This window comes from Pleurodeles waltl, chromosome 6, assembly GCF_031143425.1.
Source record: "Pleurodeles waltl isolate 20211129_DDA chromosome 6, aPleWal1.hap1.20221129, whole genome shotgun sequence".
NCBI classification, from domain to species: Eukaryota; Metazoa; Chordata; class Amphibia; order Caudata; family Salamandridae; genus Pleurodeles; species Pleurodeles waltl.
This window is the reverse complement of record NC_090445.1, coordinates 228,982,989-228,997,554: the sequence shown is the minus strand read 5'-3', so window position 1 is coordinate 228,997,554 and position 14,566 is coordinate 228,982,989.

Sequence of the window (14,566 nt, the reverse complement as noted above, 5' to 3'; positions counted from 1 at the left end):
TCACAGCCATTTACCACTGCACTTAAGTAACTTATAAGTCACCTATATGTCTAACCTTTACCTGGTAAAGGTTGGGCGCTAAGTTACTTAGTGTGTGGTCACCCTGGCACTAGCCAAGGTGCCCCCACATTGTTCAGGGCAAATTCCCCGGACTTTGTGAGTGCAGGGACACCATTACACGCGTGCACTATACATAGGTCACTACCTATGTATAGCTTCACAATGGTAACTCCGAATATGGCCATGTAACATGTCTATGATCATGGAATTGCCCCCTCAATGCCATCCTGGCATTGTTGGCACAATCCCATGATCCCACGGGTCTCTAGCACAGACCCGGGTACTGCCAAACTGCCTTTTCAGGGGTTTCACTGCAGCTGCTGCTGCTGCCAACCCCTCAGACAGGTTTCTGCCCTCCTGGGGTCCAGCCAGGCTTGGCCCAGGAAGGCAGAACAAAGGACTTCTCCCTTTGGAAAAAGGTGTTAAGGCAGGGGAGGAGTAGCCTCCCCCAGCCTCTGGAAATGCTTTCATGGGCACAGATGGTGCCCATTTCTGCATAAGCCAGTCTACACCGGTTCAGGGACCCCTCAGCCCTGCTCTGGCGTGAAACTGGACAAAGGAAAGGGGAGTGACCACTCCCCTGACCTGCACCTCCCCTGGGAGGTGCCCAGAGCTCCTCCAGTGTGCTCCAGACCTCTGCCATCTTGGAAACAGAGGTGCTGCTGGCACACTGGACTGCTCTGAGTGGCCAGGGCCAGCAGGTGACGTCAGAGACTCCTTCTGATAGGCTCCTTCCGGTGTTGCTAGCCTATCCTCTCTCCTAGGTAGCCAAACCCTCTTTTCTGGCTATTTAGGGTCTCTGCTCTGGGGAATTCCTAAGATAACGAATGCAAGAGCTCATCAGAGTTCCTCTGCATCTCTCTCTTCACCTTCTGCCACGGAATCGACTGCTGACCGTGCTGGAAGCCTGCAAAACTGCAACAAAGTAGCAAAGACGACTACTGCGACCTTGTAACGCTGATCCTGCCGCCTTCTCGACTGTTTTCCTGGTGGTGCATGCTGTGGGGGTAGTCTGCCTGCTCTCTGCACTAGAAGCTCCGAAGAAATCTCCTGTGGGTCGACGGAATCTTCCCCCTGCAACCGCAGGCACCAAAGAACTGCATCACCGGTCCTCTGGGTCTCCTCTCAGCACGACGAGCAAGGTCCCTTGAACTCAGCAACTCTGTCCAAGTGACTCGCACAGTCCAGTGACTCTTCAGTCCAAGTTTGGTGGAGGTAAGTCCTTGCCTCCCCACGCCAGACTGCATTGCTGGGAACAGCATCTTTTGCAGCTACTCTGGCTCCTGTGCACTTTTCCAGGATTTTCTTTGTGCACAGCCACTCCTGGGTCTACGGCACTCTAACCTGCATTGCACGACCTCCTGAGTTGTCCTCCGGCGGCATGGGAGTCTCTGGTGCAACTTCGGGTGAGCACCGTTTCAATCCACTTCGTAGTGCTTGTTCCGGCACTTCTGCAGGTGCTGCCTGCTTCTGAGAGGGCTCCTTGTCTTGCTGGACGCCCCCTCTGTCCCCTCACGCAATTGGCGACATCCTGGTCCCTCCAGGGCCACAGCAGCATCCAAAAACCCTAACCACAAGCTTTGCAGCTAGCAAGGCTTGTTTGCGGTCTTTCTGCGGGGAAAACACTTCTGCACGACTCTTCACAACGTGGGACATCCATCCTCCAAAGGGGACGTTTCTAGCCCTTGTCGTTCTTGCAGAATCCTCAGCTTCTACCATCCAGTGGCAGCTTCTTTGCACCCACAGCTGGCATTTCCTGAGCATCTGCCCACTCCCGACTTGATCGTGACTTTTGGACTTGGTCCCCTTGTTCCACAGGTACTCTCGTCTGGAAATCCATCGTTGTTGCATTGCTGGTGTTGGTCTTTCCTGCAGAATTCCCCTATCACGACTTCTGTGCTCTTTGGGGAACTTCAGTGCACTTTGCACTCACTTTTCAGGGTCTTGGGGTGGGCTATTTTTCTAACCCTCACTGTTTTCTTACAGTCCCAGCAACCCTCTACAAGGTCACATAGGTTTGGGGTCCATTCGTGGTTTGCATTCCACTTCTGGAGTATATGGTTTGTGTTGCCCCTATCCCTATGTGCCCCCATTGCATTCTATTGTGACTATACATTGTTTGCACTGTTTTCTATTGCTATTACTGCATATTTTGGTATTGTGTACATATATCTTGTGTATATTTGCTATCCTCATACTGAGGGTACTCACTGAGATACTTTGGCATATTGTCATAAAAATAAAGTACCTTTATTTTTAGTATATCTGTGTATTGTGTTTTCTTATGATATTGTGCAAGTGACACTAGTGGTACTGTAGGAGCTTCACTCGTCTCCTAGTTCAGCCTAAGCTGCTCTGCTAAGCTACCTTTTCTATCAGCCTAAGCTGCTAGACACCCCTCTACACTAATAAGGGATACCTGGGCCTTGTGCAAGGTGTAAGTACCCCTTGGTACTCACTACAAGCCAGTCCAGACTCCTACACAGCCAAACAGCAAAGCCTCTGGAGGCTGCATACCGCATGTGGCACGCAAGGAGAACGCGTGTGGCCAGTGCAGCCTCTAGTGGCCGTCTGCCGCCACCGCTGCCACCAACAGGAAGACAGCGCCACATAACTCCAGCGTTGAAGGACATCACCGCAAGCCAAGAAATTGAGCATGCCAGGCACCAACGAAAGGCTCCCTTGAAGAAAAGAGGCAATGTCAGAGGAGTGCAGAGGGCCTGCGCCGATGAACCTGACAGCACGGGGAGCTGGAGCCTGAGAGATAGTGAGCCCTCCGAGAGCATGACACAACGCCAGGGAGAAGAAGCTGTGCCAGCCGGCCACACCATAGCACAAGATTGCCACCGTTGGCCCATCGTTCACCAGGTCAGCAGAACTGACCAACCCTGCCAAGCAAACGGAGGCAGGAGCGAGTGCTGCGTCAACGCAGTCTCAATGCGAAGAGCGGAGCCCTTCAGTGAAGACGCAGAGAAAAGAACGGTGACCCTCTAGACAGGGTGCGGACCACCAAGAAGATCCCGGAATGGACCAGACCTGTAAGAGGTCTGGTCCATGAGAGCAGATCAAGTTCCACTGACATGACTCAGCCTGCGAGAGACTGCAGCAGAAGACGATGCACTGGCAGAGGTGCATCGCAAACCAGTGAAAGGTCCATGTGGCACAACATGCTACCTGTGGCACAACACCACATTGAGGAGGAAAGAGGAGATAAGCATGTGGACAGATGCCAAAGTGTGTATGGGTGAAGAGAGAAAGGGTGTGACAGGCCAGTCACACCGAAGATCAACACCAACACAGGTGCACAAGCGAAAGGAAGAAGAGCGTCAGAACTAAGGACTTTTGCGAGCATATAAGAGGGCATCCATCACCACAAGGCAGCCACTGGGGGTGAACAGACATCACTGGAGACAGCTCCGAGGGTGGACCAACTGTAAGCCGCCAGCATGCACGAACCGCATCCAGGCCCCATGCGTCCCATCTCGACCGTCCTGTCACCTGTCACCAGCTGCTTGACCACAATGGAATCCCTGTTGCCAACTGCCCAAGCCAGGCAACAACCGCCATTGGCCATGAAGTCCCTCACATCATCCTTTCATCTGAGAAGATGCTGTCATTTGTTGATCTTCCGCAACATATGAAAAGATCATCATCTTTATGAGGTGCATCACCTAACCACCAAAGGGGCACAACACCACCCGAGTGGAGCTAATGTCAGCAACAAGATCCGATGTTGTCAAGGCATCTCCAGCACCGTGGGAGGCTGACCACTCAAACACCTGCCATGAGCCCCCGTGAACCCGAGACCTGCCGATGAGAGCAGACCACACCATTCGGATTGTCTACCCTTGGGGTTGCTCGAGGCTCGGACGTGGCCTTGTGACAATCCAGGGGCAAGGGCCTCAAGGGAATTCAAGTGAGAGAGGAATCCCGTGACGAGAGATGTGTCTGAGGCAACTCCATAACAGGCACCGGAAAGCACAGAGGTTACAGACAGAGACTGGCCACCCAAAGTCTATTGTGCTAAGGCCAGAGCACCTGAGTTCTGACGACCTGAGCACACCAGCCCTGCAACAACCACCCTTGTGGCTCCATGCGTGACTAGGATGTGGTCCTGTTGGCAGTTGCTCAGCGACACCTTAACTTGGCCTGCAGAAGGCCTGGCACAGTCCACTCAGTCCCATGGCAGCCTGCCAAAGGGCCTTGAGGAGACTTCTGTTCGATGGAGTTCTGGCACAAGAGGGACGCCTGACGCTGCTCTGCAAATGCACATCGGGATGCACCAGGCCTTCACCAATTATGCTTCTTTCATCCAAGTCATCTGCAGTCTTTGGAGGTGCCCCATCCCCAGAACGCCTTCCAGAGATCCCTAAAAAAGTGGACTCCCTACTGCCCCAGATGCACCCGCATCAAACTGTGTACATAGAATTTAACACTGTGAGCCCAGACGGGGCAGGACCAACAGTCTCCCAGAGAACTGTGATGTCATGGGCAGGTGACCAAAGTATCAGGACGTCATCTGGACTGCTATTCATGTCCAGAGCAGTCTGGATAAACAACGGAGGGATGCCGTGCCCAGCTGTACCTGCTCCATGCAGCATGTCCGGCGAACCGCCTGAAGAGACTCAGCGATTGTTTTATGTTTTCTCTACAACAGGTTGGACTTGGTTGTTTTGCTTTTCAATAAAGTTTGGGAGAAATGTAGGGGCATATTTATACTCAGTTTGTGCCGAATTTGCGCCGTTTTTTTCGACGCAAAACTAACTCCATATTTATACTTTGGCGTTAGACGCGTCTAGCGCCAAAGTTCATGGAGTTAGCGTCATTTTTTGGCGTGAACACCTTCCTTGCGTTAATGAGATGCAAGGTAGGCGTTCCCGTCTTAAAAAATGACTCCGATGCATATGCGTCGGATTTATACTCCCGGGCAAAAATGACACCCGGGAGTGGGCGGGGCAAAAAAAAATGCATTTGCGCCTCTTGTTAACGCCTGGGTCAGGGCAGGCGTTAAGGGACCTGTGGGCTCAGAATGAGCCCAGAGGTGCCCTCCCATGCCCCCAGGGACACCCCCTGCCACCCTTGCCCACCCCAGGAGGACACCCAAGGATGGAGGGACCCATCCCAGGGAAGAAAAGGTAAGTTGTGGTAAGTATTTTTTTTTTTTTTTTTTTTGTGGCATAGGGGGGCCTGATTTGTGCCCCCCTACATGCCACTATGCCCAATGACCATGCCCAGGGGACAGAAGTCCCCTGGGCATGGCCATTGGGCAAGGGGGCATGACTCCTGTCTTTGCTAAGACAGGAGTCATTTCAATGGGGGTTGGGAGTGAAAAAAAAATGGCGCAAATCGGGTTAAGGCGATTTTTTTGCCTCAGCCTGACTTGCACCATTTTTGGACGCCCATACTCCATTTTCCCCCTATGCCGGCGCTGCCTGGTGTACGTCGTTTTTTTTAACGCACACCAGACGGCGCCGGCGGCTAACGCCGGCTAACGTCATTCAATAAATACGGCACCCGCATGCCGCTTCAGAATGGCGATAGCCGGCGCTAATTTTTTTGACGCAAAACTGCGTTAGCGCAGTTTTGCGTCAAAAAGTATAAATATGGGCCGTAGTGTCCTGCTGGACACATTCTAGTTTTTCCACCAGCCACTCTGCTGTCGGCTGGCTTCTACACTCACCTCACATCCATCCATTACAGGCGTCGCCAGTCAGGCGGCCGTGCCAATAAAAAGGGCCAGATGCACGTGCCCGGAGGCCAGCTATACAAACCCAACTTCTGTGTCCGTGTCACCTCCTTAGGAGCATGAGGGCCTGGGCCCCCAACACTACAATGCCCATCACTTTAATTCGTTCTTGTGCTTGCCTTGCAAAAATTCCTTGATTTCATTGGTAAATGCTTTAGTTTGTCCTGCTTTGGGACAATTTTGTTACCGCCCTGCAGACTGACCCTGTGACATGGATAATCGCACCTTTGCCGATATGCTTTAGTGTGACAAACTACTTTTTAAAGTTGTCTCTCCCCTTCGCGCTCCATGGCGCTTTGAAGTTTGATACATTGCGAACTTGATCAGGTGTTAGAGTGCTTTTCATTAACACCAGTTATGTTACATTGTTTTCCTTTGTCTTTCCTTGGCACTCCATGGCGGCAGGAGTATGAAATGCTCCAGCTTGTTTCAAATGGGTTTGCTGTAGTGGCTGTAAGAAAAAGGTTAGATTCCCGAACCCTGAAACTCACTGACAAAGATATGCCTCTGCAGAAACTCTATAATGTTTCTCTTCTCTTTCTAATGAATCCCCTTGTAGGAAAGTAGCCTCTTTCTAGCTTGGTTACCCCCACTTTTGGCCTGTTTGTCATTGTGTTTGACTATGTTTACTGGGTTCCTGCTAACCAGGACCCTAGTAACTTTGCTCTAAATTGCTCTAAATTGTACCTTTTTCTTCCCACAATTGTCATACTGATCTCCCCCTGTAACTCCCTAGTATATGGTACCTAGGTACCCAGGGCATTGGAGTTCCAGGGGATCCCTGTGGGCTGCAGTAGTTATTCTGCCACCCATAGGGAGCCCATGCAAAGGGTTCTGCAGGCCTGCCATTGCAGTCTGCGTGAATCGGGTGCCTCACCCAGTTTCACTACAGGTCACTGCACCAGGTCACTTTAAGTCACCCCTATGGTATACCCTCTCAGCCCAGAAGGCAGGGTGCAGGTACCTGTGTGTGAGGGCACCCCTACACTAGCAGAGGTGCCCCCATGAACTCCAGCCCCATCTTACTGGACTTCGTGAGTGCGGGGACGCCATTTTATATATGTACTGGACATAGGTCACTACCTATGTCAATCTACATAACAGTAACTCTGAACCTGGGCATGTTTGCTATCAAGCATGTCGGAATCATACCCCCAATACTGTTGCAAGTACTGGAAGTATGATTCCATGCACTCTGGGGGCTCCTTAGAGGACCCCCAGCATTGCTACCACCAGTCTTACAGGGTGCCACCCCTCCGACAGGTTTCTGACCTCTTGCTGCTTGATCTGATTAAGCCCAGGAAGGAGGCAGAACAAAGGTTTTTCTATGGGAGAGGGAGGTAACACCCTCTCCCTTTGGAAATAGGTGTGACTAGCTTGGGAGGGGTAGCCTCCCCAAGCCACTGGCTTTGCTTTGTAGGGCACATTTGGTGTCCTCCGTGCATAAACCAGTTCACACCAGTTCAGGGACCCCCAGTCCCTGCTCTGGCACAAAACTAGACAATGGAAAGGGGAGTGACCACTCCCCTGTCCTTCACCACCCCAGGGGTGGTGCTCAGAGCTCCTCCAGAGAGTCCCTGGGTTCTGCCATCTTGATTCCAAGGTTGGCAGGGAACTCTTGGAGCATCTAAGTGCCCAGGCCAGGCAGGTGATGTCAGAGGCATCCTCTGATAGGCAGTTACCTAGTTAGGTGACCAAGCCCAATCTTTGGGCTAGTTAGGGTCTTCCTCTGGTGTAGGTCCTCAGATTTGGCTTGCAAGATTCCAGCAGGACTCCTCTGCAGCCTCTGCTTCGACTTCTGACCTCAGGAACTGTGACTGGACTCCAGGAAACCTACTATCTGCAGATCCACAAGGATGACTCTTCTGCAACATTGTATCTGGAACTCCTGCCAGCTTGCAACATTTCCCCAGCTGTGCATCCTTTGAAGACTGTGACTCTTCAGACTGCAAGAGAAGAAGGAATCTCCTTTGGGGTGAAGGCATCACTCCCCTGTAACTACAGGTACCTGGCTGCATCGACGACTGGTTACATGGATCTTCCCTCCTCCTGAGTGGCGTGGGTCCTGCATCACGGGTGGTGGTCTGGAGAGTCTTCCTTGGTCCTCTCTACCAGCTGTCGCACTTTGGTGGTGGTAAGTCCTTTCCACTCCATGGAAGACAGTACACCCATGCACTGCGTCTTTTGCATTTGCCAAGGCTTGTTTGCTTCACCTCCAACGGATCTGCAGGGACGTGTAGCTCCAGCCCCCAGCACTCCCTCCTGCAACTCCTGGGCCTCTGCGTGGTCCACCGGCGACGTGGGAGCAACCTCTGTGGTGCTGCGTGGGCTGCTTCAGCGACTTCTGTGTCCTTGTCCTCTGGGACACCTGTGGGTGCTGCTTCTGCTCCTGTGGGCCTTCTGCGACGCGGAGGGCCCCCTGTGACTCCCCCTCCTGGGTAAAGTCCTCCTGGACCTTGCTGGTCCCCGGCAGCACCTCTTTTCCTCCAACTGCGAGTTTGCCTTTGCCAAGGCTTGTTTGTGGAAATCCTTCACCGACATCCATCTGCAATCCAGCTTTCAGCGTGGGACACCTTTTGCATGCACCAGGAACTCTTCTCCAGCTTCTGTGCTGCAGTGCTGACCTGTCTTACTTCTTCGTCGACCAACTCCAAAAGGTACCTCTGGGTGGGTAGTATCTCCTACTCCTCCTGGACTCCACAGACACTTCTGGACTTGGTCCCCTCTCTCCAAAGGTCTACGTCTTTGGTTTTCCACTGCTAGTTCCTTGCAGGTTGTTCTGGGTGTCTTTATTATCTTCTTTTCATCCTTTAGGGTGGGTTTGGGGAAATCCAGTGTTTTACTCCTGCATTCTTGGTCACTGGGGGGTACTGTATTACTTACTTGTGTGGTTTCTTAGTACTCTCACCTCCCCTCTACATAATTTACTTACCTAGGTGGGGGCCCTGTGTTCGCATTCCACTTTCTTAGTATATAGTTTGGGCTCCCCCTAGGGCTACCATTGCATATTGCTATTTTACACTGTTTTCTAACCTTTATATGCTTCTTATTGTTCATTAGTGTATATGTTTAGTATTTGCTTACCTCCTATTGGAGGGTTGCCTTCTAGTATTTTCTGATACTGTGTTCCAAAAATAAAGTACCTTTATTTTGGTACAACTAAGTGTTTTTTTTCTTGTGTGTAAGCACTGTGTGACTGTAGTGGTATTGCATGAGCTTTGCATGTCTCCAAGATAAGCCTTGGCTGCTCATCCATAGCTACCTCTAGAGAGCCTGGCTTCTAGACACTGCCTACACTTCACTGAGAGGGGATACCTGGACCTTGTATAAGGTGTAAGTACCATAGGTACCCACCACACACCAGGCCAGCTTCCTACACCCCCCTCTTAATATTTCACCGAGACAGGTCTTATATATTATTTCCTATCCCGAGTTGTCCTATTTATCGCTTAACATGATCTCACTGATTTACGCAGGTCGGCAGTATAGTATATTTGAGTAGCTGGCTGCCGTACTGAGCAATGCTTAAATTGGTCACTAGATGGCAGCAGAGGATTAAAACTAGTAAATATATTATATCCTTCTAATGATTACAAACGTAACGTGAAATCCGCAGCACTTACATATATCTCTCTTACATTTTTTTATGTTTCTCTATTTTTTGGTATGCCGATTAGGTACACTGTCTCACATGACTCAAAGAGTTTGTAAATATCTAGGCCCATATTTATACTTTTTTAGCGCCACATTTGCGTCATGTTTTTACACAAAAGCGGCGCAAACTTACAAAATGCAATTGTATTTTGTAAGTTTGCGCCGCTTTTGCGTTAAAAAGCGGCACAAATGAGGCGCTAAAAAAGTATAAATATGGGCCCTAGAACGTCAATATATAAAACAGAGATTTTTTTAATTAAAGATAGTAGACGTTCCCATGCTATCACTATTGGCCCCTTTTGGTAAACACCTTCCAAAGGACACGTGAAGGATCATAATTTATATTCATACCTTCTGATTTTTGCACATTATTACAGAAAACATCGTGTTTTGCTGTCCATTTATTTTTAAACATGGAAGCATACAGAAATGAGGTACTTTTGAGTGATTTTACTTGTCTTTAATCACCAATGCCGGGCTAATATCTGTGCAGACTCACAGCATAGCTACACAAAACCTGTTGATAGTCCCTTGATAACTGCAAGTGTTAATTTTTAGGTCGAGCGCGTAGGTGCTTTCCGATGTTAGCCAGCCAGCAGTTCTGATGCTGGGGTGGTGAAAGTAGTGTTCTATTGGAATTAGCATGGCAGATTTGAATTAGAATGCTAAAAGACAACATTTTCATTTTTGGCTGAAGATAGAGGAAGAAGGTAAATTGAAGTGCTTTAGTGATATGCAGGGCTACTGGAATTATGTGGCAGGAAAAGACCAAATTAGGAGGCACGGTTGACCAATGTATGTGGCAAGAAAAGTCCAGTTATGAATTCACAAAGTCAGTAGCTCTAACTCAAGCAAAAAGTTGAGACTCATTACATTACAAATGCTTGTTTATGGTATAAATGAGGTATAGGACATCTGACAAATAGCCCTTTGCTCAGTTTGCAATTATCTATGGGGCTTCAAACCATCAATCCCCTGCCCTAAACCACTTAAGGCAACAAAATGGTATGGCCCGAGGAAAGGGGCAATTAACATGCTCTCCAGTGACCCTTTTCCATATTGTGAAGTGCTGGTTTGGCAACTCTTAGTTGTCTCCGCAGCCTTGTGTTCTTTTTTGTGCAGACCAGGGTCTGGAACAGCTGAGAGCTAGCTTAAGATTCTGTTTACAATTTTGTACAGGTCACCGGGGTAGTTACCATCCTTTCACGGCTTCCTTGTACCACAAAATGTAATGTAATTAAGATTTCCTATTTTCAGTTTCTAGTTATTGTGATTTTTGTCACCGTTTCCCAATGTTTTCAAACACTTTAAATATTACTGGTTATCAGTTTTACTCTTATTTGCTCCACAAAAAGTCATGGGGGGGTATTTTTCTGTGATTTATAAAGAAATTGGCTTTTGTTTCCTTCCTTTCCTTGTTCATTCCGACTGTCCATTCTTGCTTCTTTCCCACTTCTACATTCCTTCTTAGTGTCTTGTCCTTAAATGTACTCTTTTGAGCAGCATTTAAGTTTTTCCCTCACCTGTCTAATTCCTCAGCATTTAAGCTCCGTTTCCAGACGTTCACTCACCCCGTGTCCGGGATGTTCATGGATATGGTTGCTCCTCATTAAGATCTGCACATGAAAGGGTAATGGCAAGCATTTAACATGCCTTCCTGCTGCTCAGATAGATGACAAAGAGCAACTAATAAAGATTTCCTGCTCATAACATGAGATATGTATTGTGGATGCTTGGTGCTCTGTTAATTCAAGCTTATATCACACAACCCTGTACTATATTATGTGATGCGAAGACATGACTCAGCTAATAAATTAAGTATTAGTGTCTATTCTGGGCCTATTCCTGATCTGCATGCTCATGGGAGATATATCTGGTAAGCAATTAATATGGATACTAATGTATTAGAGTCTTTGGTGACAGCAAACTCTGCTGCTGTAGAAAGAAGATGAGGTAATCAAGAAATGTCAAGACCAAGACCTACATGATGCCTTGGGTCATTTGCATGTACAGTTCACACCGTGAATTACATTTATTTTACATTGTTGGCTATGGGATTTTATTTTTGTTAGAAAGTCAAGGCAAGGGCCACTCAGCATTGATTTATAAGAAGCAAGTAGGCCTTTCTTTATTTGAAAGCAATGCAGGGACTATGTTCCCACCTGGCATATGTTAAAGTTGCAAAAGGCACTTTACCTTGTGTTTTGTGCAGCATTCTCTGTTCTAGTGTATTTTCCATCTTCGAAAGATGCCCAGTGTTTCCATTCAATATGATCACAGTGGTTTGTATAAGCGACTTTGCCAAGTATGAAGCCTTGATGCAGCATCATAAATTCCAAGATTAATTTTGACATGAAGGAATTAAGAATGAAAGTTGAATTTGGTGATCCTCTGGCTGTATCGTGAACACATTCTACTTTATATGTAGGCCCGATACAGGTTTATGCACCTGTTTTTGCTCAAATTATGCTGCACATACTAGCATATTCAGAGCAGTGACTGCTTCTTCATGTCGTTTATAGAACTTGCAGATTTTCTGAGTTAATGTATGCACTGTAGGCAGAACAGTTTCAGCAAAACTGGAATATGAAGCCCATCAGGGTCAGACCATGGTTGCTAAAAATGTTTATGATATGGTCCTTATCGTAATGTATGAGATGATGTGGATCCTCTAGGCATGCTTTTCAGTCCATCTCAATGTAACTCTAAGAACAGAAATGCGGGGTACAGGCATTGCGAGAAGACCTTGCTTTTTGAGGTGGCCATATGCAGTGTCCTTTGTTCCATAATTCGGATACCTGAGCTTTCAGACAGCAAGTCCTATCCCGCCCATTAACGACCATCACATCAAGCTGGTGCCTTTTTCCCTGGACTGAAACCTGCTTCTAGTTCAGCGGTGAACCTGCTGGCCACTCAACAGCAATATGAACACAGCTTTGAGCTGAGGCCATCTGAGTTGAGCCATGCTCCACAAACAGGAGTGAAAGTAGTTCTGGAACTTTTTTTATAGCCAAATTGACATTTTAAGTGCCATACCATGGCCTGATTGGTGCATAGAGGGGGCACTGAGTACAGGAAAGTGGTTAAAAGTAGATGCTGCCTTTTTACTGCTTTGCCCCAGATGGCACCAAACCAGTAGCATTGCAGCAAATCTAGTATTTTCCAGTTTCTACTGAAAAGCAAATATTACCTTCAGTGGCCTATTATCAGTTGTCATCAGTTTTAACTGAAAACCAGAAACTGTAAATGTAATGCAGTAGTTATGAAGTACACGGACGCCTAAACTTCATGCTGTTAGTTTGGGAAGAGCCAGGACCTCGGGTGTTTCATGAAAATAGTTAGAGACAACTGAGTGTGAAGGGGCAAAGAAGGAGTGTTCCAAGGCCTGGTCACAGTGACAAGAAAGATCTAACCTTGCGTCACACCGGGACTTGAAGATAAATCAAAGACAATCTGACCATGTGGAAAAGATTTTAGCAGGTGAACTTGGAGGCAGGAAAAATTACTTTATGAATAATAGTAAGGACTTTAAATGCTATCGTTTGTTTCACAGGAAGGCAATGCAGTTTCCTGAGGGTTGGAGAAGTATGTTCCCATTTCATTTCACCTTTAATAAGCCTGGCTGTGGCATTCTAAATCAGCTGCAATTTGCGTCGTCTTTAACAGCAGCTATTACCATAGTTCAGTCTTTACTGTGCAGGGGACATAGTTACTGGGATCGATGTTATGAGATGTCAGTAGAATTTCCGTTTTAGATTAATTTAGTTTAAGGAATCTCACTGACATACGTTGGTGTACAGCTAGTGTGAGTTTTAAACTGAAATTCAGTTCAGTTTCATCCACATACTTATATAACTTTACACCCATAGAATGAAGAACGTTGACTAGGGGAGGCATGCAGATGTTGTATAATGTGCGAAAAAGCAGGCTTTTGAGAACACTATACCTAAGAGTTTGAAGGGAGGAAGGAGACTGAGATTCAGCGACAATTTGGTTCCTTCAGAAATGAAAGCGGTGGATCAGTAAGATCTGTTTCTTGGAACAAACAGGGATTAGTTTTTGAACTCCACCAGTGACCTCAACAGCAACGTCGACCTCCTAGACGACTGAATCATAAAGTGTGCAGACTCACTGGCACCCTGGAAACTCAATGCACAGAGAAGAACACGGAAGCAGGCTAACTGGTACACTGAGGACCTCCGCTCATCAAATCAACACTGTAAACAACTGGAAATAAAGTGGAGAGCAAACCACCTAGAACCCAACCAAATAACATATATAAAATAGCCCTGAGATCCTACCACTAACAACTCAAAGAAACAAAAAAAGAAAGCCCCAACAGAGTGCATAGACCACTGCTCCAACAGCAGAAAAGAAATCTTCAAGATTGTCAAGGACTTCACTTCACCAGCGGCCACCACCAGCTTCATCACCCAATTGCTGGAACTATGTGACAGCCTCTCAGAATTCTTCAGGGACAGAAACAAAGCCATAAACAACAACTATCACCCCAAACCAAAATCCTACACCATCGCCTCCAGCCTACCTATTTCCTACACCATCGCCTCCAGCCTACCTACTAATACCCAAGTAACTACTTTGATGGCCTGGGAAACCACAGAGAAAACAGCCAGCTTCATGAAAAACATCCACTCCAGGCACCTACAGACCCCACCACATCTACAATATGGAAACCACCCCACCTGCATCATGAAAATTTCCATCAATTCAGAGATGTTTCTAGAGACCTGGAAACATGCAATGGTCAATGAACTGCTAAAGAAACGCTCAGCAGACTCCATGCAGCTAGCAAATTGCTGCCTGGTCTCCCTGGAAAAAGCCATAAACAAGCAAATCTCTCACTATCTCAATGCACACCAGTTCTTCGCCAGCATGCAGTCAGGTTTCTGAGCAAATCATGGCACTAATCAAGGAAACCAATGACATCAGGTTGACCATAGACCATAGAGATACAGCAGCCATTATACTACTCAATCTCTCTGCGGCTTTCGATGCAGTCCCCCCGAACACCTTGACTAGGACACTGTACTAAACAGGCATACAAAGAGTATCCCTCAACTGGAATTGCTCTTTCCTCACAGGGAG